This window comes from Onychostoma macrolepis, chromosome 10 (genome assembly GCF_012432095.1).
Source record: "Onychostoma macrolepis isolate SWU-2019 chromosome 10, ASM1243209v1, whole genome shotgun sequence".
In the NCBI taxonomy this organism is placed as follows: Eukaryota; Metazoa; Chordata; class Actinopteri; order Cypriniformes; family Cyprinidae; genus Onychostoma; species Onychostoma macrolepis.
The window spans coordinates 13,475,833-13,499,505 of NC_081164.1; the positions used below are offsets into that span (position 1 = coordinate 13,475,833).

At 38.2% G+C, this 23,673-nt stretch overlaps 1 protein-coding gene across 2 annotated transcripts in view; it reads right to left on the reverse strand.

Annotated features, from left to right (window-relative positions):
* Positions 1-23,673, reverse strand: part of si:dkey-175g6.2 (golgin subfamily A member 6-like protein 2) — a 34,912-nt gene that overhangs the window by 3,468 nt on the left and 7,771 nt on the right. Inside the window, exon 1 of one of the 2 annotated variants that reach the window (XM_058790125.1) lies at positions 653-827. The exons of the other annotated variant lie outside the window; for it this stretch is intronic. The gene's annotated coding sequence lies outside the window, so the exon portion shown is untranslated. Of the gene's footprint in view, positions 1-652; positions 828-23,673 lie in introns of those variants that run through there. 2 annotated transcript variants of the gene reach the window in all.

Genomic DNA, 23,673 nt, shown 5'->3' on the forward strand with positions numbered 1-23,673 from the left:
ACAGCAGGGCGACATATGGTTAATGACAATATTAAAACTACACTCAGTGTAAATTGAATTTCTTGACTTGCAAGGGAATCGAAAGCATGCCTGGATAAAACCTTATAAAATTCACATGTGCTTTCTCTCACTGTCTCCTAAAATGCAAACTGCGAGAAAAACCCTACTATGTCAGTCAACATATTTTTCTTTCTATTCATTCATATAAAAGCAATTTGATCGTTCATTTATTTATTAGTTTGTACGTTCTCTCCCTTCTTTCGATTTTCAAAGAATGAACTCCCAGCTCAGTAGTCTTAAGACTTACTTAAAATCCTCATCCCTACGCACACGATCCCAAAATATTATTATTATTGATCGCTTTCACAAAGAAAAAAACATAGATATCACATATCAAGATTACCTTGTCGGAAAGATACTGATGCGAATCGTGCACTCTTACAAAAAAGGGGGGACGTTTAGAAATTTATGAATGAAACGCTTGTTGATCGATCGACCTGTATCTCCTTGAATGACATGCACTGAGATTCAACATCATCTCAAGGTAGGTATCAGCAGAAAACTTATCTCTAGTCCTTCATAGCTTCTCTTTGTTTTTATAGGGAACTGTAAACTATTTATCGAGTGCGTGTAAGAATGGCAGTGCACTTACCTGATTTCCCGAACAAATTAGCTGGAACTCAAAACCTTGTGGTTCTTGGATGAGGTCTGGAAACAACCGCTATCCTTAAGTTCATTTAAAACTTGAGTTAAAGTAAGTTTGCTTCCCACAAGAATTATTTGAAGCACTCTTCGATCTGTCTTGTTGAGAGATGAATGCGGAGCGTGATTTTTTTCAGGACCACGGACAGCGCAACTCCCATTTGTATAGACGCGTCTGGACACGTGATCCACGAGTCATCGCGCCGCTGTTGACGTCAGAACTCTCCATTGATAAGAATTTCGTGTCTCGTTTGAACTCAGAGGGTACGCTACGGTGCTCTGATGAATGAACAGAGATTGCATGAATGAAACAGTCTCTCCATTAAGAACGGAGCACTGGTACACAGTGAAAGCACCACTGCTAAATTAACTCATATAGAAACTAAATCTAATTGTAGCTGAGTTGATTGAACACTGGTGATTTGCTGTTTTGAACATTATACATTTAAGTTTAAATATCCGTTTATTCGCAATACATAGGATGCATTAATAGGGTATACCATGTGCCTGGCATAATTTGATACTGTCACTTACTTAGCAGACCCTTTTGGCCTGTTGATTGTTTGCGAGGTGGCCTTAATCAGAGCTGGAGAGAGACCGAACTGCTGCACCCACCGTGACGCAGGCGGTTCAGCTTCACTGCTCTACTTCCGCTCAATTTCCCGAGCTCGTTCAATTTTCCGCTCTTTGTCTCCTGCCGCCCCTGACTTTCATCCATCTGTCTCTAACGTCATTCTCATGTAATGTTTTCACATTAACATGTATTTTTGTTTAATTATATGCATGTACAGGTAGCTTCAGTTGACTCAATTGACCTACAAATAATCCAGAAATAGTCAAAATGCTTCATGAGAGTGCAACCGTACTTTGGCGTTCTCTCTCTCGCAATTATGCTTTTCGAGATAAGAATTCCGTCTGACGTGGTTTAGAACCTTTACATGAATACTGTAGGTTTTAGAAATAGGCCTAATTGGAAAACGCTCGCGTGGCATTGGAGCCAACAGCAATCCCGCCAATCACAGTTTATGATTCGTGTAATTGGATTAGTTGCAGTGCGGATATTGAAGTCCCACGAGCCACACTCGAAATGGCAGCATCAAAGCTGTCTCATTATAGAGTGGGAACCTTATTTCAATATTTTCAAAGGTTGCATCCAATAGACTCGTGTTCTTGAATTGGCTTGAAACTTTGAGATCCGTCCTAACCCTATTACTGTGTGCTTTTTATTTGTCTTTTATTGTTATTGTTATTTCCAGGTAGCCTAAATCAGAATGATGAAAATGGGTTCGAATTCGAGCATAAAGGGTTTTGCAGCCTGTTGTCCCTGCAAAACATTTTAAAGAACCTTTATAGCCTACCACGCATACGTAATGGTGCTTTGGAGAACCTATAAACCAATACGCTGATCTAAAGAATCCATAACGAAACATTGAAAAAGAAAAGTAAAACATTTCATTAATAAATTTAAAAAATAAAAAACAATTTTCAAAAGAACCATATAAACAGTTTAAGAACCATATACAACCAGCTTTGCTTAAACTAAAAATGATGCAAAAGATTCACTGCAAACCATTCATTTTAAGGCTGTCTCTTAAAAATGCTCAATTTTACGCTCCAGAGAGGTATGCGTGCGAAGTCTGATTGTATCAATATTTTCCAACAACTATACAGTGCCAAGAAATAACTTGTTATTTAAGTTGGCGGGGGAATATGACCTTTTATTCTGTAAGGAAAAATGCGGCATGCAACAAAGGGGTTCACAGGAAAGCGCGTATAGCTATGAGTGTGAATGCGTGTCCTTTTCTACCTTGGTGGCGAATAATTTAAGAGCTCCAAGGGCCAAGGGTCAGATTTTGATACGGCTTGGCATTATCGACTGCCACTCAGCATTAGCGCAGTTGCGACCCTTAACCAGCGCTCTCCATCCCCCGCGCTGACTCACCTCCTCCTAACTGCCCATGCACTTCATGCAGGACCCAAAATGCCCACTCAAGAAGAGAATGAATACATTATATGTTAAAAAACTGAGGCAAAACAAAGAGAACTGGGCAAAATAGCAGATAAAAGCGCTTTTGAAGTTTTTCCTGGGTATATGGGATGATGAGAGTTATTGTTCACACCTACACAAGGAAAAGATTCGTCAAGTTTTTGAGGGCTCTGCAGACATATTGGCTGCAATTATGAAAATGTATGTTCAGATACACTCAAAAAATGTCCACCGCCTAATGGAAGTGACATAACACGCTCATGAATAAAAGAATTCATACTCCCACGAGACTGAAAAAAAAAGCATCGTCCTGGGATCGATTAATTCTCCCATTTCACATTTTACTCAGCTGCGGCTCGAGCTTAATGGTGTGTAGCCCAAGCCTTGCGCCCACACACGAGCACCGCATCTGTTTTGATGGCAAATTCTCGTAAGCGACTGCTCTCTTGAGGCGATAGGCTCCGATTTGTCGAAAATGTCTGACTGAAAGGTGCCTCCGTCCGGATGAGCCCTGTAACACATTTAGGCACTTGAGGCTGACGATTCAAACCGAATTATGTGAGCTAATTTCCACGTAAATATTGACAAAAGAAGAACCAGACAAGAGACGGTTCATTGTGTGACAGCATGCGCTCTTTGACCGTTGCCACTGGACTAACTTGCAGCTAGCAGTGATTTTGTTTGTTTTATTTATCCTGTGCGGTGTCCCAATTTCAATAATGTCGACCCAGGGGAGTGTTTGACCTCGGACTATCTCAATATTTACAGTTTGAACAGTTCGTTACACTGCGAATGAAGCGTAGTCCGTCCTCGCGCGTCGTCATTCATACAGCTGTTCTGCGCGCTTCTCGTTCACCAAAAGTGTTTACCTGTATTGTCGCGTTTTTAATTGATGACCTTGTCAGCAAAAATATTTTATGGGAAAATGGACAGATGACAACACCAACATGTTCCTTGTGTTCTATCGCAGAAAACGACATTTTGCGCTATAATAAATAAGCCCGCTAGCAGTTGTTCAAACGACAATAATGATCATTGTAAACTAAATTTCGTTTCCAAATATATTTGCGTTCAGGATCTCATGCGTTTTTGTTTAGAGAACAGACCAAAGCGCCTTTTCGCCGAATTATGCGATGAAACCCTTTGGTCAGTGACATATTACGTCGGAGGTTGGCTTCGTATTTGGAGTTAATGAGCCGATTGATATCAGCGAGAGTCATCGGTTCCCTGCCATCAATCTCTCTTTCTTTCACGGGGAGAGAGGATGGATCAGCTCGCCCATAACATTTGGACTTGGTGCAAGCGATGTTCAAATAAAACACGCATTTATATTTGTTCAGTTAATACGATTTTGAAAAAAATAAAAATAGTGATGTCTCGACATTTTAAGAGACAAAAAGGCCGAGACAACGCATTTAAAATATTTTAGGTATTTTGTGCATTCACCCCTTACAAAACATTGTAAATCTATTAACCTGTCGTCAGGCTATTAGGCTATTAATAATAGGCTATGTTGTAAATATTAGTGCAAACTTGAATTGAAAAAGAAATGACAGAAAAAATCATGTACATTATTATGATAGACTACGTAAAGTTTTAATATATTTCGCAATGATTTTTAATTCAGTAAACAAATCCCGTAATATACAGGCTGATGGATAATATGGAATGTATATGAAGATCAACTTTTAAATGAATGCGAAAAAAATGGGAAATCATTTCTAAACATACATTGGCTAAAATCTCAAAATATATTTTTATAAATCATATTTATAAATAAGTGGCCGAGAAGCAATCATATGAAGTCGGAAAGACAATAGTGACTAGCCTATATAAATCTTGTGTTTTGCCATATTTAATGTAAAACACGTGTTTAGACATATTTGTAGTTTCGTCATACATGGGTCTGCAACCTAAATTCATTATTTCTTTTCTTTGTTTTTTCAAGACAAAGGAATGCTGATATTTTAATGAAAGGTTACAAGAAAATTTACACAAGTAGGCCTATACAGATAGAATTCAAAATTGTACCTATATTTTCATGTGGGTAGCTTTAAATAGGCTACTATATTACATACTTCAGTATATTGTCAATAATGCATAGTAAAGAGGATAGTAAACTGCTTTGTCTGAGTGTATAGGCTATCTCCTGGAAATAAATCCAGGAGAGGGCGCTATCATTACGTGATTCCAAGCGTTGTGACTTATGGTTCCTCTGTGATGTTGCCCATTTCACATTTAAAGTTGGCATCAAGGCAAATATTAGGAGAGAGAGAGAGAGAGAGAAAAACAGCCTATCAAACTGTTTTCATCATTGACAGAGATTTTAAAGAGATATGGTAGGCTATGCGTCTTCTGAAAAACCTTTTGAAGATTAAAGTCGATGGAATGCACAAACGAACGAATTAAGTATCATAAAAATAAAGATGAAACAAAAGATAAACTGCAGAATAAAACGTAAACAAGAGAAAAAAAAGAGTGTGGCCATTCAAGAGTTACAGCCTCAAAAAGTAAAAACAAATTATTCAAAATAATATATATTTTTTTCGTCCCCTTCAATTATTATAGAATCGACGGTGTCAAACTAAGAGGAACAATCCATTTATGAACCTGCAGGTCAGGGTATCGTCTTCATCATTCTTGTTTTCATCCACATGTTCCATGACTTTCGGTGTTACGGAGCACGCGACGCGCATGCGCACCTCAGCACAATGCACATACACAGTTACGCGCCATAAACACGCGCGCCCGACAACACCAGCACACAAGTGTCCTCCAAATCTCCTTGTAGGAACGAAAACTGTTATCGGTTATCAGCACGGTACCCGACTGGAAGGGAAGTAATTTGAAAGATGCTTTAAACTGGGTAAATTGCTGATATGACTCATCCAAGACACCCACAAGCCTCTGATCAATCGAATGGGAGGGAGGGGAACGAATTTGTGTGTGTGAGAGGAAGACAGGGAGGGAGAGGCAGACAGAAAACGCAAAAAGATGAATGGAAGCACACCATCAGTATGCAATACATTCCCCAAGCCAAAAAAGAGAAACAAATGTTTATAACTGCGTGAAATGTAGAGTCACGTTTTCTTAAAATTCCGAGAGGAAAGAGGAGCTCTAGACAGACGTTTCCCCTCAGTTTGCGTCACTCTGACACCCTCAACACCCCGAATGTCTGATAATCCAGATGTCAGAAGACCCTGTTGTAACATGAACATGTGAACATGACCACTGGTTTCACTGAAACATCTGTCAAACATCTCGCTGCTTACAGTCAACCATGAAAATTAGTAATGCAGAACTTTGTATTTTACAATTTTTCACTGAATATGTTCTTATTGATCAAATGCTTGATGACTCCTATCTTTTAAATCCCATATTAATCAACTAAGGACAAAACTAAAGGTAAAGCTTGGATTCTATTACAGAAATAAGCCCTGCTTTTCATTCGAGGCAAGAAGATTGGTTTCTGCCACATTTATGGAGACATTCTGTATAAATCGGCGTCTACCAAACTTTTAGGTTCTCTGGACACTCTCAATCACGGTGTGCTCAGGTTTATATTAAATAATTTGTTAGTACCCATCATTGTGATTTGTATAATAGAGCTGGTTGGACTTCATTATCAACGTGCAGACGTAATCACCGGTACCTGCTTATTTATAAATCCATCTTGGGTTTACTGCCTCCATATCTTTGTTCCCTCACCCAGCTTAAAGCTCCTGGAGCTTATTCTCTGCGCTCACAGGACTTGTACATTCTTTCGTTCCATTTTCATTTGGAAGACAAGCTTTTCAGTTTGCAGCACCCAATGATTGGAACTTTTTACAACACAACTTGAAGTTGCAGACCTTAGTGTCAATGAACACTTTTAAATTCTTGATTATGAGCTCTTAAAGGAAGAATTGATTTGTAAATGTTTTTAATTGTCGTCAACACATTGTTTTGTGTTCTTCTTATGAAATGTAGTACTGCATCTTGGCCAGGTCACTTCTATAAAACAGATTTTTAATCTCAGAAAGTTTTACCTGGTTAAATAAAGGACAAATAAAAATGAAAAAATAGCTCCAAAAGTGTAAGTGCCCTCCATTATGCTATCCATGCATATAGAGTGCAGGATTCGTTTAAATCGTTTATTTTGTGTAAACATTTATATACAGTAGCCTACTTAGACAGCAATCTGATTGATCAAGAAGTTAGTCTTTATAATGAATCACTCCCTCTAAATATTTATTTATTTATTTATTATTGGTCTCCATGATTCCTTACAAGTTTATTTTAATAGTGGAAAAATGTTCCTGTGTAGTGAATGTATTCTCTGCAGTGAATGGGTGCCATCAGAATAAGTTCAGACAGCTGATAAAAACTTTAAAATAATCCACAAGTAATCCACAAGACTCCAGTTTATCGATTAATGAAAAACTGCACATTTTTAAGAAACAAATCCATTATTAAAGCCTCTTCTTGGTGAAATAAGAAGTAGATTAGATTATGGACTCTAACTCTTGCTCTAGAGAATAAGTCCATCCCCAATTGTTCTCTCACATCAGATCCACTGTAATGTTTGTTTAGAACTGTTTTCGCTTATAAACAGTCTTGATCTGTGCATATTTCTGTCCTGTTTCAGACGAGATTACATTTTCACTGGAGAAAGTAACACTGTACAGCACAGCTGTGATTTGGCTGTAGGCACGAGGCCACAGGCCAAGTGCCTTGGGTTACCACAGCGTGTTGATGTACAGCCACATCGCACTTCTACGAGTGTGATATTGCGTTAATACAACAGTTTGATGGCACAAGTGTGTAAATACTTAAAGAACAAACGGGGTGTCTTTAAAAACCTTTTGTGCAGAACTACTTCCTTCCGCCACGGATTAAAATCTCAAATTGACATCTGGTAAGGGTGATTTCCAATGACAGCGCTGCTCAGTGCATTTGTCAAATAACAAATAATAGATTAATGATATCAGAGAGCAGTTGTTCGCACTCCTCCAGCCAATCAGATTCGAAGACCAGCAAAAACTGTTGTGTGTGTGTGTATATATATATATATATATATATATATATATATATATATATATATATATATATATATATATATATATATATATATATATATATATATATAGGCAGGACATTATCCATTAGTTTTAAGGACATTTGAAGTGCAAAATTCAAAATACAGATAAAACGCCTGTAAAAAAAAAAAAGTCAATACAGAAAATTAATTCATTAATACAGTACATTGTACCCTATTTTTACTGCTTTTTTAGAGTGAATATTATGGATAATAGACTACAGCACCAAATTTCAGCTGGAAGAAACAGTTTGAAGTTATTACTGTATTTATTTATTTTTTATTTTTTACAAACATGCGGCTCTTCTCAAGATGTTAATTGATGCACTGGAATCATGTGGATTACTGTGATTATTTTTTTAGCAGCTCCAAATCTGTTCCAATGAAGAACAAAACACCTCTACATCTTGGATTTAAGTTTACATTTATTCATTTAGCAGATGCTTTTATCCAAAGTGACTTTTGAACAATTTGTGGAATACATCAAGCAGTTAATCTTAAGAGGCAAATAGACACAGGAAGTGCTCATAATACCAAGTTCCAGGCATTGTTCAAACAAGTACAAATAAGTACAAGCTAGACTGGGGATTAAGTAAAGAGAAGCAAAGGGGGTTTTTTTAGGCTGAAGTCAGATTGTGATGAAAGAGATGAGTCTTCAGCTGTTGTTTGAAAATTGTTAGGGAATCAGCATTCCGGATAGGGGTGGGAAGATCATTCCACCAGCCAGGAACAGTGAACGTAAATGTTCTGGAAAGTGATTTTGTGCCTCTCTGTGATGTTACCACAAGGCGTTACTCACAAGATCTCAGATGTCTGGAGGGAATGTAGATTTGTAATAGTGAGTGGATGTAGGTAGGTGCTGAGCCTGTGGCTGTTCTAAATGCAAGCATCAATGTCTTGAACTTGATGCGAGCCGAAACCGGTACCTAGTGCAGGGAGATAAAGAGAGGTGTGACGTGTGCCCTTTTGTGCATGATGGAAGTCCAGCCAGAGGAGCATTGCAAAAGTCCAGCCTAGAAATGACAAGGGCCTGAACAAAAAGTATGCTACGTTAGGAAGGGCCATATCTTTCTGTTGTTGTGCAATGCAAACCTGCAAAATTTTTGCAATGTGGTCTTTGAAAGTCAGCTGGAAGATCTGGTTGAAATGAATGATAGAGCTGTGTGTCATCAGCATAGCAATGGTAGGAGAAACCATGTGCCTGTATGATGGGTCCCAGTGACTTTGCATATATGGAGAAGAGGAGGGGTCCAAGAACTGATCCCTGAGGAACCCCAGTGACCAGTTGATTTCTTTACTTTTTTCAATAATAATAATGAATATTAATTATATTAATCATTGACAAACAGATAAAAGTGGTGTAGCCTAAATAAAGTCCATTATTATTTCATATTTCCATATTGATTTGTAAATGAGTGATTTGAAAAGTAGGAAGATGCATTTAAGGATGGACGCTGATTTGTGGGGTGAACAATACAATTTCCTAATGCCCCCCAGTTATGATGGTTACTATGCCCCAGTGGAGAAGACTGTGAGCAAAATGTTTGTTGCCTTTAGACTTTGTGAAACAGCACATACTGAGATGACTTGATCAGATAATGAGGACAGCACCGCATTTACGTCACCATTATCTGTTTTTGTGTCATTTGACATTGGTATGGCGTACGTACGAACGTACGTGAGTGAGCCTCCGCACCAAACGCTGATTGCGTGTCTGTCTACAGGCAAAGAGAGCGATAACATCTGTGTAATTTCAACATGATGACGGGCCCCACGGGAGCCAGCGCAGGAGATGATCTGAGTTGAGCTAAGTACTATTAATCGTTTAATTACCACTGGCTGATTCAGTCCATCAAAGCCCTCTCCGCATCGCCTCATACAAATTCATCCATTATGAGGTCATTCATGCCCTCGTCAATCAAATCGTACCACCCCCAACCCCCAACCAGCCGTCATACCAGCTTGTGTTTTTACAGTGCGCAGTGACTAGGTGACATGAAAGGAACAGTAGCTCTTGTCCTATTCAGTGCTACACTCAGTGAGCCAGATGGCTGTGTTGGTTTACAGCAATACGTTTAATAATGAGGCCTATTATGACTGGAGATTAGCGCATAAGCCTCGGCACAAGGACGGAAGATTCATTGAGGATATTTGGATGAAACAGACCGAGGCCAGCCGTCTGTGAGGATGAAAGAATTTAGTTGTTGTCGCCTTTGTCTCTCATCTGTTGACTGAATATCACCCATCACTGTGCAAGAGCTGCATTAGAAAACACGATATTCCATCTGCATTCATTGTAGCAATATCGCCTCTCAGTTCATAATGGCTTTCTTCTCCATACTCCAAAGGTATTATAATCGCTTTTATTTTATGTGAATAGGAGAGCATTCGCTCTTAGGATTTGTAAACATATGTCCAGAGTAATGCCTCTATGCTTCACTCACTTGCTTCTCCTCGAGTGATGTTAGTCTGCAGATCACTGACTTCTTAACTTTCCTTGCAGGTTCCCCTGAATGTGATTCATTTATTTATGCAAATGTCGTCATAGAACGTAGGACTTTTAGGTAAGCAAATAAGAAATAGCAGACAGAATATCGGTGGCTATAGGCTCACATAATCGATTTAACAGGTGCTTATCAATGAACCGTATCATGGATGTCATATTTGACTCAGACGCAAAGCAAGCTGTGAGGGATAGAATTCAGTGGGCTGGACTTAATTTTGGTTTTTATCTTTCAGCCAGCAAAAATACTTCTATTACTCTCGTCAAAAACTTTGAAAGCATGGGTTGTGAAAATTATATTTAGGACTATATAGCAAACTGTATCTATGGCTCTCATTTTCATTCACAGCAAATAATATACAGTGCCCTCCAAAAGTATTGGAACAGTAAAGACAAAATTGCTCTGTTGGCTGTGGAGTCAAGACATTTACAAATATGATTAAAAGATGAATATGAGACAAAACTACAGAATGTCACATTTTATTAATGGGTGATTCAACACAGATGTTTTACCAGCTAAGAAGTTCAGCACTTTTAGAGTTTCATCCCTCTATCTGATGTGAGCATAAGTATTGGAACAGTTGCCTCACAGGTCTTTCTAAGTGATCAGCTGTGTCCTGCTGCATTAATTCTTCAGATATTAAAAGCAGGGAATGTGTCGTATCAGTTATATCCATTACTTCTGCATTCTGAATCTTGCATTTGATGATGCCACACACAAACCAGGATGAAGATGAGGGAGCTGACTTTGAGAGAAAAGCAAGCAATTTGGATGCTGAAAGAAAAGAGGAAGTCAATTAGAGCTGTAGGAGAAACAAAGGGCATGGAGAAATCAAGAGTTCGGAAACCACCAGCAACCAACAACTACCTGATTGGCTGAGAAAACAACAGTAGTTGATGACAGACAAATCATAAAAGCTGTGAAAATGAACCCTAAAAGATGTGTCTGTAAAATCACCAACAACTTCCAGAAAGCTGGGGTGATGCTCTGACAATCTACTGTCCTCAGGAGACTTTGACACAGAATTAAAGATGTTACACAGCAAGATGCAAACCTCTGACCAGCTCCAAAAATAGAAAGTCAAGATTAGAGTTTGCAAAAAAGCACAAAGGTGAGCCAGAAGAGTTTTGAAACTGTGTTTATGGACAGATGAGACAAAGATTTTTTTTTATAAACCTTTAAAACCTTTATCTAAGTGATGGGAAAGAAAAAATGTGGAGAAAAAAAGGGAACTGCAAATGATCCCAAGCATACAGCCTCATCTGTAAAGCATGGTGGAGGTGGTGTCATGGCATGGGCATGCATGGCTGCCTCTGGAACAGGCCCTCTCAACTTTACTGATGACTTAATGTATGATGACAGTAGCAGAATGAATTTGGAAGAGTACAAAACCATCTTGTCTACCAATATTCAAGAACATGCCACCAGATTCATTGGGAAGTGCTTCATATTGCATCAGGACAATGACCCAAAACACCCTGCCAGTTCAGTCAAGGAATTTATAAGGGCAAAGAAATGGAAAGTCTTAGATTGCCCAAGTCAGTCTCCAGATTTAAATCCGATTGAACATGAATTTCACCAGCTGAAGAGGAGAGTAAAGGCAGAAACTCCCCAAACAAGCAAAAATTGGAATTGGCTGCATTAAAGGCCGGGAAAAGCATTTCAAAGGATGAGACCAAGAGTCTGGTGATGTCTATGGGTCACAGACTCTCTGCTGTGATTGAGCGCAAGGGATCTGCAACTAAACAATAGCTTTTAATCTTTTATATCTGCCTTATGTTCAGCTGTCCCAATACTTATGCTCACATCAATGAGTGGGATGAACTCTAAAAGTGCTGTTCTTTTTATTTGGTAAAACATGCATGTGTTGAAACGGCTAATAATAAATTGTGACATTCTCTAGTTTTGTCTCATATTCATCTTTTAATCATATTTACAAATGGCTTGACTCCACAGCCAACAGAGCAATTTTGTCTTCACTGTTCCAATACTTTTGGAGGGCACTGTATGGCATTTGCCATGAATAAGGTCCATTAGCAAAGCTTTATTTCAAACAATTCAAAAGGTTTTTAGACACTGAAGACTGAACTAATGGTTGCTAACAATTCAGCTTTGCCATCGCAGGAATAAATTACATTTTAAAATATATTCAAATAGAAAACAGTTGTTTTAAATTGCAATAGTAGTTTTTACTGTATTTTTGATCATATTAATGCAGCCTCGGTGAACTTTTTTCATATGTTTGAACGGTATTGTATGTACACACACACATGTAATTAATTTGTGTTCTCTTACAGCCCGAATTAACTAGGCTGTCAGATTATTTCTTTAAGCTATATCTTGGTGGGTGGTTTTAATAGTATTTTCTAAGTACAGAAAGGTGTCCTCTGGCGAGCAACGACCTTGTTGTCCCAGATAATGTTTTGATAAGGACATACCTGCTTCACTACATCCCACCATCGCCTCCACTAACTCGCCCCCACACTGCCTCTCCATTCTGAACCTCTCTTGAGGATAAGGAGACCAGATTTCAAAACCACACAATATTTAAATGAACAGATTTTAGGCTACACCTTGCCAACTAGGTTACATAAGTCATGTGCAAATTAAATAATTTATACAAATAACTTTACAAAGTTAAAACAGTGTATACTTATATACCTTCACTTAACAATAAAACTGCTAGAGGAGTATTATGAAAACCCTAAAGAAGGTTTGATCCCCCCTGATGGACGTCAAAACTAGATGTGGGGGGGGGGTCAGATATAAAGTAGGCTAGCCTATGCATAATTTGGAGATTTACTTGTAAATATTAAGATGCATTTCTAGAGCCCTGACTGGTTTTAAAATGTAATTTTGGCAGCCCCTGAAAAGGGTCGTACTGACATACCTGAGCGTTGAGGAATACCCTACAGTGCTCATTCAAAGACGTGTATGGAGCATGAACACCTAAAATACATGTGTATTCAGTCGAGTGAAAGTTTAGGCTACCCTCTTCAACTTAATGCTGTTGAACAGAATTTACAGAGCAAACTCTTTTCCAAAATAACTCTAACATCATCAGCAATTCCACTTGCAAAGTCACTTGCTTCGTTTCTGAATGAATCAGCCGTTTGAACGAATCGATGAATGACTCGCTCATTAAGGATTTGCCACCACCTACTGGCACTTTTAGTTTTTTATTTAGAGTATTGTTTCTTTTTTTATATAATTTCATATTTCACTATTTATTTGTATTTCTGTATGTTGAATTAAAATATTTGTTTCTAAAACCAAATTTTTTGTAATGTTTATTCAGTGTTTTTTCTAAATTAACACAATGATATAACTATCTTTAATAATAACTTTATCTTTAATTAATCGGCACATGATGTGCATGTTAATTAATGAATCTAATTTAATTAATTAATTGGCACATTATTTAATTAATTACATTTTTTAAAAATATCACTTGACAGCCCTATTTAAAACATAAAAAAATACTCTGAGTGAGAAAAATACCAAGTGATATCAAGTAATTCGTACCCTACATATAACACATGATGGCCATTCAATTTCCTTAAAAACGTGATTAGACAAATTTTGCAATCCTTCCTTGCAAGTAAGAGATTTTGAGTAGCATCTGTCAATTAAACTTTTGATTCCCTTCCATGAATTGGTTCAAACTGTATTAATGAAGTGATTCAGAATACTGAATCGATGATTAGTTTGCATCGAAACTCTCAAACATTCACAAAAGTTTCTGTGTGACAGTATTAAAATGTTTAAGTAATTTTTCAAATTAATTTTGGACTATTTTTACATTGTTTTAAATGATTCTTTTTATTTATTATTATTCTTTTATTCACATAGGGAGAAAAGGAGTGGAAAACATCTTAAAAACTTTAAGTTGCTATGGTGTTTTACTACTTGCAATTAACATTTGGAATTTACTTTGAATTAAAAATCAACTTAAAACATTCAAAGCAAAAACAAAACATACTGAATATTTTTTTTACTATGGTACGAATGTAACCACAATATAACAACATAGAGTTAATGTACACAAACTCATGTATGAAACAAATTGATATGCATTACTGAGAGTAGAGACAATTTGAGAAGTCAAAAGTTTTATTGTGACTCTTTAGCTCACTGATCTCAAACTCAATTCCTGGAGGGCCACAGCTCTGCACAGTTTATCTCCAGCCCTAATCAAACACACCTGATCCAGCTAATCAAGGTCTTCAGGATCACTAGAAACCTCTAAGCAGGTGTAAGTTGGAGCTTGTTGAAGCGAAACTCTGCGGAGCTGTGGCCCTCCAGAAATGGAGTTTGAGACCACTGCTTTAGCTAGTCATGGCACAGCTGCAATGGCTGAGCAAACTGAATGAGTCAGAGCTGTAACCATTCTTAGAATTCGAAAAGTTAAATTTGCGGTTTCTTTTCATTTACAAGGGTAGCCAGCTCCCCACTCAGCCATTATTCTACAGCCACTTTCATTTGAATAAAAGAATAGATTCCATTTGATTGTGTTTCAGCAGAAATCTTTGAGAGGGTTTAAATGGCGACATCAGTATGTTGCTCCCCATGCATATCCGCGTTTTAGATGAAGCTAATTGGATAACCACGGCAAGTTAGGTGCTAAATTGCTTTTTTCAGGCGATGAACTTCTTTTTTTTAGTCAAAGCCAACCAGGGCAGTGCTCACAATTACATGACTCGCGGATGTGATCGGCCTTCTTCCCACTTCTTCCAAAAATTTGTGAAGGACAGAATAGTAACATATGACCTCAAAATCCACACAATACTGTAATTTGAGCAGCGTTTAAAATGGACGTTTAAGCATTTAAGCAACACTTCTGATCGATTTATAGTCACCATGTGAACAGTTTCTGTTTATGCATTTGCAATTACTCGTACACTTTCCTATACTGCTCCTTGCTTGTTTTGGTTGCAACTGTCAACTTTGGACTACGTAGTGATTAAAAATGAGTCAGATACTGAGTCAGAAATTGTGTAGCTTTTATAGTAAATCATGTTAATCTCTCTTACATACATATACACTGATAAATCATTTCAAATAAGGTAACTTGCCAGCATACTTAAACACCTGTATATAGTCTTTAGTTGTGACGCATCTTTGACGTGTAACATACAAAGACGAACATCCACTTTTGACTGCTTTTCTTTCTTTTCTTCCTTCCTCTTTTTCATTTTTATGTTACATTCTTACTGCCATCTGGACTTTTTCATCTAAAACGTCCATATTTATTGATCTGATAAAAATGGAAAAAAGATGGCAAAATATAATAGAGACTGCGAGAATGATAAAGCGACTGAAAAGGACGGAAGATGAGAAAAAGTAGTACAATTTTGTGGGAGAGAGACAAAAAGACAAATGCAGAGAGACTCGTACTGGGGGATTCGGTCAATAAGTGAAAAACAACATGTGACTAGAAAAATCAGGGGGACAGTGGGGAAAGGAGACGAGGGATGGAGTGGCAGGGACTGAATGGAGGAGGGTAAGAGAGAAAGAGGTACAAGGGGGGACTGGGGAAGAGGGGGATATAGAGATAGAGGGAGGGCTGGTGATCCTCAGGGCTGGATGACTCACTTTGCTGCAGCCGTTTGTGCGTCACTGGCGCAGGGCTGGAGGAGGAGATAGTAGAGAGGTCTGCACATTTAATTACAACCTGCCAATTTATATACAGTGTACACACACATATTCTCTCTCGCACACGCGTGCACTCTCTCTCTACCCTCGCTGTCCCCCCTATAATGCCAACATATGATAACATGAACGTTCAAAGACCCCCACATCTATGCACACGACAGCATTTCAGGCCACAGAATCTACATTCAGACCGACGTGCACACAAAACCACTCATCAATGCAAATTTAGATTTCCGGCAGCTTGGCATTTTGTCAAAAGTGATGCAGATGCAGAGAGAGAGCTTTTACAAGGATGTAAACCTTCACAATTCCAGGTGTCACACTATAAATTAAACGAAATGAATGGGGGAAAAAACTAGGCAAACACATCCCAGCTCTGGCTTTAAAGGCAAATGTATCTTGGCAGATAGTACAAAACAACATCTGACAAAAGTCATACTTCAAGTGGAATGAAACCTCAAAAGATCATCACCATCGCATTAACAGATAACGTCTTTTAAAAATCATGATGGCTCCGGGGCTCTGAGGGAGCAGACTATTCTCCGAACATTTCCGTCTCGCTGACATTGCCTTCAAGCTAGGCGAAGACACGTATCACTGTGAAAGATGGGACTTCAGGTTACAAGCTGCAGAGTTGTCTTGGCAGACAATAGGCTGGTATAAAAGCCATTATGATTGTTTTTCCCCATTTTCCACTTGCCCTTCACAGAGTACCCTGTGTCTTAGTGTGTTAGTACAGCTTAGTTTGAGAGTCCCTCTGGGGGGGGCGTTTACTAACTAGAGAGCGTCGTTGGGAAAATTAACATAAATTATAAATCGAAAACCTTCCGTCGGCTCCGTCCTCATCCTCCTTGCAAACACACAACACACTGGCTCTCGCACGCATACGGTCTCTCCCTTTGGAGCACGCCTCAGCCTCCTTGAGCGGCAATTACCCCGTGAGTGCCCATGAGCCACACTCGCTAGACAATAGCGGCAATCAGCCGCCCTTTCTCGAGCCGCACGCTCTGTTCCGGCTTTCTTGTGCAAGAAGAGAGCAATTTAAGCAAACAACAGCATTCCAAAGAAATCACAAAGACGGAAGAGACTGCACGCTGCGCCGATGATTGGCCAATGCGGCAGCGCGCTCTTAAAGAACACGAGAGCAAAACATAACACACCACCATTTCATTTCTGCTCTAATATGGCAGCTGCTGATTGGATTGAAGGGATTGTCGTGCTTTAGTATAAATACCCCAATGGAGCGACCTCAGAAAGCGAGACTCCGGTCACTGTTCAATCTGAAACGGGGTGAGCCAAGTGCGAAGCCATTGGCCCCATCACTCAAAACATAGCGAACAAATGTCAGGCAGATTTCGCTATGAATTGTGGGGGAGGGGGGAGAGCAAGAAAACGACTTTTTAATTGCGAAAACAAGCCGCTATCTCAAAAGAGATCTGCGCTAGCGGGCCGACATGCAATTTCAGAAAATACAGAATAGGAACCTACAGAATGAGTCAGGGTTTAGGTGACATCATAAACAGCTTGCCATTTCCACGCTTGAGCTGCACTCATTTTCAGTCAAATGGCTTTGAAACGCTTCAGCAATCACCCCTGGCTGTGAAATAAAGGCATTTTCTGTCCTTTTAAAATAATTTTTGATAGACCACCGAAAGGACGAGTAGCACACAAGTATAATGAAGCTGATTACAGACCCGCACGGTCGCAGCAGCTCTGGCACACGGTCCTTACTCGTCTGACAGTTTAATTCCCGTGTAGCACGTGGCGTTTATGATGTGTGTTCGTTTTTGTGCACTCCCACTTCCACACTGTTTCAGGCACCAGTGTTTTCATGAAACGAAATGGCACAGCAAGCTGTTGTAAGCCTGAGGTGTTTTAATACTGTCAGAGTGCAAATGAGCAATAACAATCATGTAGACGTGATAAATGGAAAATGGAGGATGAACAGACTGATACGGCGAGAAGAAATCACAATGGAGAAGACAGAGAGATGGATGAGGGGGGCAAGAGGAAAGTGATGATTGATGCCAATGTGACGTTAAATGGGGAAAAAAGGGCGGAGTGGGAAAGAGAACTGGGCGACACTCACAATAAATCTCAGATTTGAGCCGATGCTCAGCACTGCCGCGAGCCCACATTCGCTACGCAACACACTTACACGCTCTACACACCCTGTGACATCACGATGACAGAGCGAGGGGTGATGTGTATAGTCCGGTGATTGGATGGCGGGTTATTCCGATGCTAAACACGCATGTGAATTTGTGTCTTTTCACATTAGTAAAGTGACCTGTCGGGGGCGGGCTCTCATTTTACATTTAGAGAGAGCGAGAGAGAAACAGACAGACAAAACAGATACAGAAAAAGAGAGACGGGGACACAAAGAGACAAAGAAATATGCATGAAGCAGGTGAGTCACCATCAAACAACGGTCAAAAGCAACAAAGTGGGAATTAGTTTTTTGATGACAAACATTCATTGTCATCCTTTTAGTTGTTGTACAACAGTACTCAGACACTTTGAAGTGGAGGTTAACAGATCTAACGAATTAATCTTTCTTGCTGAGTTCATAAACACAGTTTGTATACACACACACACATATTAATAAATAAATATACACATAGACAGACATTTTCTCTTTCATCTGAGCCTCTTTGATCAATAATGTGGAGGTTAAACAGGTTCAAAGAATGAAAAGAGATGAAAAGAGCAACGTCGTAGCGCCCCCCACACACACATATACATACATATATATATATATATATATATATATATATACACACACACAAATAAATAGTTTATATAGTTGGTCTATCATCCTGAGCTTTGAGGTATAGCATCAGAAAGAGGATTAAAGCACACAAAACCATTACTATAGCACAAACACACACACACACACACACACAGGCCTCTGTGAGGATAACACAAACACACACACTCACACACACGGTCTCCTATCAGGCAGAGCATATAAAAGGGACAGATGTCAAAGGAGCATGATGGCAGATAATTATCTATCAGAAAAGACCACAATAAAGGAATAATTGTACCGTCATGGGCCCAAAGATGACGTAAATGGACACAAAAAACAGGAAAAATAACAGAGAAATTTATATTAGAGTTTAGATCAAAGTATAAACTAAGATGTACACCCGTAAGCAGTCAGCCATTTGGCAAATCCTGGTATTCACAGAGGTTTTATTCTCTCCTCTCCCCCTCGGTGAATGGCTAATGTGTGGTGTGCATGGTGGCGTGACACAGCTGCAGTGTGCTGGTCTGTCATCTCTGCTGGTTATTGTGTCTGAGATTAGCCTCTCCCATTCTCCCTAAAACCCTAAGGGCGCTAGAGCCGAGACGATGGCCGTTATCACAGCGCGCACAGTCTTTATCTGGGAAGCCGAGATGACGAGCGAGTGCTGTCACATGCGTGTTTGGCTGCTCAGGTGCCCGTCTGTGACAAGCCCATGTAAGAAGCATGTGTGTTCATATGTGTGAAGTTTAGGATTTGAGTATGAGGCTTGTTTTCTTTTCTATTCATTTAGATTATTCAATTTTAATTGAGAGTATTGTTTAAATTATGTTTAAAATGTTTTGTTTTTTTTAAAATCACATTTTATTATGTTTTTATTTTCAAGGATAAATATGATAAAAATAAAAATAATATAGTAATATTATTATAGTAATTATATCATAGAATTATGCAGAGTTATTTAATGGGGTCATGAGACTTATTTGTAATATTTTTATATAAAGTATATTTTATTATTATCATTCTTTAACAAAAATGTGAGTATAATTTAAACTTAAAATTGGAGTATTAATATATTATAAACACTTAATAATAATAATCATAATAATAATTATTATTATTATATAATGAATACAATAAAAATTGTCTTGTGGCTCTTATTATTGTTATTTTATTTAATTATTATTTTACATTTATTTTAAGTATTATTATATGATATCAGAAATAGAATTAGAAATAGAATTCGAAACTTGGTTAATAATAATACTAATGAATAAACAATATTAATAATAAACAATGTAAATTACACTTAATTTTATTATTGTTTTTTATTCATTATTATATTTGTACGCATATACATATATTATATAGCATAGTATTAAGTATTGTAAGTAATATAATATAATTATTTTGAGGTATTTAAAAAATGGCCATAAAATATTTGAAAAATGAGCCCTATGACTTGGTTTTGAGTGTCTGTTGCGACCAAATTTTACTGTAATGTTCCTGTAAAATCGTCTGTGGTTTTATTACTGTTGGAGCAGGGTGTACATAATCCTCCAGCATTTTCAAAAATAGCACAGGAAAACAGTAATCCTTAAGAACAAAGGTGCATAAATTAGAATTGTCCCACTGAGCAGATGTTTATCATTAGACAGGCCTGTAATGAAACACTGGCACATGTTTAAAAGATGCTTAAAGGCAGCTGAAAGCAGAGCAGTCATGATAAACATCTTTAATTTACAGAACATCTAATTCCTAAATGTTTGACTCATACACTTAATTTGGCTGCGGATTCATTACTCACCATTTCCAAACTGATGGAGCCCCCGCCCCCATCTAAAGCCCATCTATCTCTCCTACTCCCCCTTTCTCCGTCTTCCTTTTTCCCTCTCCATCACACACAGCCCTTACTGAAAATTAGCCCAATTTAGCCCATCACTAATGGCCCCGGTGCCCACCGTCCTACAACTAATGGCACTGGGTCTTTTCCTTCATTTATGACCAGTAATTAAGTCTCTGTTGTTTCAAGGCAAATTTGCACACTAAGAGCCCCAATTTTTAACAATTAATTCTGTCGTGCTCATATGACGTGGCTTTTAATTACTGTATGAAAAAAGCAAGCACCTGGGACTGCAGCTTCCTGAGCGATTCATGATGATGTGGAGGCAGATTCAGAAATTCACAAATATTTTGCAATATGCTTGCGTCTTTTATCTGGACTCAGGTTGATTTTCCATGTTACATTTTTAAATAGGCATTCCAGATGTTTAATGAAAAATGCAAACAAACGTCTTATATTCTAACATTAACCTTGGGAATTATTACTTGTCATAGAGTAGATGGTTTTGTTTGAAGTGATTTAGTGTTGCGGCAGCAGTCCCCCTGGAGGAACCCGGGGTTAAATGCTTTTATGACACAATTATCCTCTTGAGACCCAGCTATTCATTTTAATGTCTACTATAGTGCACGTTTTTTGTAATATCTCTGAGACTGTTCTTGACATAGTTTTACATCCAATATAATATAATAAAAATCATAAAAGAAACATTTCCATTTCTTGAAATAAACTAAGATAAAATAAACACTTTTTGCCAAGACGTTTCTCATTTTAATTTTGTTTGACAAGCTGTTTCTTTTATGAAATTTACTAGAAACTTCTGAGTGAAAATTGTTTCTACACTTCTGTTAATCAAATAATATATAACGTACACAATATGATATAACATGACAGTATAATATAATAATAACTTTCATATTGTTTTTAATATTTTATATGAACACATAATAATAACAAATAACCTTAAAACTAAACACTTTATGTGAACCTAAATGCCGAAATGCTCAGAGACTGTTATAATGAAGCTGGATTGAGATCAAATTAACTCTCCGATTTCTGGATTACACCTGTTTGGGAATCTTGGCAGCTATCTACTAACTAAAAGTAACATCTGCTTATTTACATATTCAAAGAAAGCTAATTACGAAAGCAAGAGCCATCGTCAACACGAAATGCCAACAAGCAACGTGCGTCCGCATGTCGTTTCACCGGCAGCATTTTTAGACACTATTCTTAGAATTCAATAGAAGCTTAACTTCCAGCTAATTGACTTAATTGCTTATCCTCGTACCTCAAAATTAGTATGATCTCAGACCAGAAGTCCTTTCTGTGCATTTGTGCGTGTACCAATCGAGTATGTCATTTTTAGTTACTGAGTCAGAGCGTCATAGTCATCAGCATATGAGACATGACAGGAATACCTGAAAATGTGTAGCGAGGCAAAAGTGTATCCATGAGTCAGACTCTAAACATAAAGCATACAGCCGTTACAACACCAACAATTATTTAACAACTTGTGTTGTATTATTAAATTACGCTTAAGATAAAGCTGCAATTGTTTTACCAAGATGTATACTCTTTAAAATAGTTCTTTATTTGCATCTATCGTTCTAAGAGGAGCCTTTTATATCCATGGAACATTTCCATTCCACAAAAGGTTCTTTTATAGTGAAAAAAGCTTCCTTAGATTTTTCGGTCCCACTTTATATTAGGTGGCCTTAACTACTATGTACTTACATTTCAATTAATCATTTGGTACAATGCACTTATTGTGTACATACATGTTTTTACATTGTACTTACATTTTTAAAAATACCTATATGTAATTACATCTGTAATTAATTTCTGTAATTACATTTTATAATTACACTGTTGACCCATCCATTAAAGCTTAACCCACCTTAAAACCTACCCATACCACCAAACCTGTCCCTAACCTTACCTGTATCCCACCTTAATAGCAGTAAAAGTGTTTTGCAATACAATATGAACACAGTAAGTACATTGTACTTATTTTCTGATGTAAGTACATAGTAGTTAAGGCCACCTAATATAAAGTGTGACCGATTTTTTTTAATGTTCTTCACACTTTGAACAAAAATGGTTCTTTTAAGAACTGTTCACTAGGAACTTGGAATAGGAACTAGATACCAGGACGGTCCCCCCCAAGAACTAAATTTTGCCCTATAGGCCCCCTTATTTTCCTGGTTGCATTTGCATCACCAGTAGGAATTCGTGAGTGACGTAAGCCAGCCGACAGTGACGGCATTCAGCAACACCAGCAGCTGGAGGATATAGAAATACCTGGACTTTCAGTATTGGTCCATCTATCACTATTTTCCATGTTCGTGGAATTAGTTTGTGGGGTAATTGTATGTAAACTGTGAGTGCTCGAACACAGCTTTTTAAAAATGGCATGTGCTACTCTTTCATATGGCATGTAGTCTCAGCCTCAGATGTCACGCCAACGGAACGTTGGCTGAACATCTGATGCACATGGCACACCAAATTAGAAACACTTCAGGAGTTTTGAAGTCATCATCTGATTGGTTGAATTCTACAGAATTTCCTGGAAGGTGTGTGTGTTGTGTTCTTTAACGTTTCACCTGGAAACAAAGATGAAGAACACAGCCGTCGTGTTTACATCTGTGACAATGCACGCTTATTGGGATCAACTAAACGCTAGATTTTCAAAAGTTAGAACCTTCAGTAAAGTTCATGGCACAGACTCTTTAAAATACATCCAAGGGTTTTACACACTGGTCTGTTATTGTGGCGACATTTTCACGTCCCTAAACATGACGCGCCCAAGGTTCCCAGACCTTCTGCTGTCAGTCTAAGCGAGACTATATGGCATGTGGCCAATCAACGTATAGTTCCTATTGTGCTGGAAATCAGAAATCAGAAACTCCTGCAGTGCAAACACGGCAAAAAAACAGGAACACATACAAAACACCAGCACCTGCCATTTTTAAAAAGCTGCGTAGAGACACAGTTTACATAAACTTACTCCACGAACATGGAAAAAAGTGATATATGGATCAATGGCGAATTCCAGGGACTTCTTCATCCTCCAACCTCTAGTTTTTGAAGTTGCTGACCGCCGCGCTTGAATAATGTCACTGTCGGCTGGTTTCAGAGTTCCTATGGTGGCGCTAA